We start from the raw sequence: 2,775 nt of genomic DNA on the forward strand, positions 1-2,775 counted from the left end.
AAGGAAAAAAATAAAGGAGAAAAACAAAACTAAAAAACGAATGTATATACAGACCGGGACACCGGGATACAAATGATGACCGGGACCCGGGACACAGGGAATATAAATGACGACCGGGACACAGGGACACAACTACAACGGGGACACCGGGGGAAACAGGGGGATAACCTGACAATCTATTTATATGCAAAGACAATGGGACAGCAAAGAATGTTGTATATTCGCAAGTTTTACGTAGTTAAAACCATATATATATATATATATATATATCTATATTCACAGGTGGGACATAGGGACACAACTACAATGGCGCGTAACTATTATGGCGCGTAACGACTTACGCGCGCGGGGGGGCTTGGGGGGGGCGCGAAGCGCCCCCACCAACTAGGTGTTGGGGTGGCGCGAAGCGCCACCCCAACAGCTAGTATATATATATATATATATATATATATATATATATATATATACTAGCTGTTGGGTGGGGGCCCAACACCTAGTTGGTGGGGCGCTTCGCGCCCCCCAAGCCCCCCCACGCGCGTAAACACCTAGTTGGTGGGGCGCTTCGCGCCCCCCAAGCCCCCCCACGCGCGTAAGTCGTTACGCGCCATATTAGTTACGCGCCATTGTAGTTGTGTCCCTGTGTCCCACCTGTGGATATATATATATATATATATATATATATATATATATATATATATATATATATATATATATATATATATATATATATATAAAAATAAGTTGTCTGTCTGTGGATGGATGGATCAGGTGACGTCAAAACTGAAAAAACTAAAAAAAGGCAAAAACTACAAAAAAAACTAAAAACTAATAAAAAAAATAAAAAAGCTAAAAAACTAAAAAAACTAAAAAAAGGCAAAAACTAAAAAAAAACTAAAAACTAATAAAAAAGCTAAAAAACTAAAAAACTAAAAAAAGGCAAAAACTACAAAAAAAACTAAAAACTAATAAAAAAAATAAAAAAGCTAAAAAACTAAAAAAACTAAAAAAACTAAAAAAAGGTAAAAAACTAAAAAAACTAAAAACTAAAAAAAACTAAAAAAAAAAGGAAAAAACTGAAAAATAAGCTAAAATAAAGGTAACTGAAAAAACTAAAAAAAGGCAAAAACTACAATCTATCTATATAAAAATAAGTTGTCTGTCTGTGGATGGATGGATCAGGTGACGTCACCTGAAAAAACTGGATCAGGTGACGTCAAAACTGAAAAAACTAAAAAAAGGCAAAAACTACAAAAAAAACTAAAAACTAATAAAAAAAATAAAAAAGCTAAAAAACTAAAAAAACTAAAAAAAGGCAAAAACTAAAAAAAAAACTAAAAACTAATAAAAAAGCTAAAAAACTAAAAAACTAAAAAAAGGCAAAAACTACAAAAAAAACTAAAAACTAATAAAAAAAATAAAAAAGCTAAAAAACTAAAAAAACTAAAAAAACTAAAAAAAGGTAAAAAACTAAAAAAACTAAAAACTAAAAAAAAACTAAAAAAAAAGGAAAAAACTGAAAAATAAGCTAAAATAAAGGTAACTGAAAAAACTAAAAAAAGGCAAAAACTACAAAAAAAACTAAAAACTAATAAAAAAAGTAAAAAAGCTAAAAAACTAAAAAAACTAAAAAAAGGTAAAAAACTAAAAAAAATAAAAAATAAAAAAAAAACTAAAAAAAAGGAAAAAACTGAAAAATAAGCTAAAATAAAGGTAAAAACCAATAAAAAACTAAAAAGAAAAAAAGGAAAAAACTAAAAAAAATTTTCATCTAAAAAACTAAAAAAAATTAAAAAAGGTAAAAACTAAAAGAACTAAAAGAGAAAAAAATAAATGACGAAACTCAAAGAGAAAGCGACCAGGACAAAAGGAATGTTCGATTAGCAATCAACAAAGCACCGGGACACAGGGAGTATAAATGACGACCAGGACATAAGTAAAAAAAAAAACTATCTATATATATAAAAATAAGTTGTCTGTGGATCTGTGGATCGTGGATCAGGTGACGTCACCTGAAAAAACTGGATCAGGTGACGTCAAAACTGAAAAAACTAAAAAAAAATAAAAAAGGTAAAAACTAAAAGAACTAAAAAAGAAAAAAAATAAATGACGACACTCAAAGAGAAAGCGACCAGGACAAAAGGAATGTTCGATTAGCAATCAACAAAGCACCGGGACACAGGGAGTATAAATGACGACCAGGACATAAGTAAAAAAAAAAATTAACAAAACTAAAAAGAAGGTAAAAACTACAAAAAAACTAAAAAGAAAAAAAAACTAAAAACTAATAAAAAAACTAAAAAATCTAAAAATCTAAATAAACTAAAAAAGAAAAAAAAAGGAAAAAAATAAAGGAGAAAAACAAAACTAAAAAACGAATGTATATACAGACTGGTACACCGGGATACAAATGACGACCGGGACACAGGGAATATAAATGACGACCGGGACACAGGGACACAACTACAACGGGGACACCGGGGGAAACAGGGGGATATAAATGACGACCGGGACAAAAAAACTAAAAAGAAAAAAAAACTAAAAACTAATAAAAAAAACTAAAAAATCTAAAAATCTAAATAAGCTAAAAAAGAAAAAAAGGAAAAAAATAAAGGAGAAAAACAAAACTAAAAAACGAATGTATATACAGACCGGGACACCGGGATACAAATGACGACCGGGATATATATATATATATATATATATATATATATATATGTTGCATATAAATAGATTGTCAGGTTTACTGACTCTTGAACATGCAACATATAATTGTCC

General features: G+C 29.7%; 1 long non-coding RNA gene across 1 annotated transcript; it reads left to right on the plus strand.

Annotated features, from left to right (window-relative positions):
• The first annotated feature begins 765 nt into the window (after positions 1 to 765).
• Positions 766 to 2,540, plus strand: LOC136030966 (uncharacterized). The gene is made up of 2 exons (XR_010618403.1): positions 766 to 1,795; positions 2,068 to 2,540. It is a non-coding gene; the product is annotated as an uncharacterized LOC136030966 (long non-coding RNA).
• Positions 2,541 to 2,775: the final 235 nt, after the last annotated feature.

The sequence above is a fragment of the Artemia franciscana genome, chromosome 9 (assembly GCF_032884065.1).
Source record: "Artemia franciscana chromosome 9, ASM3288406v1, whole genome shotgun sequence".
NCBI lineage: Eukaryota > Metazoa > Arthropoda > Branchiopoda > Anostraca > Artemiidae > Artemia > Artemia franciscana.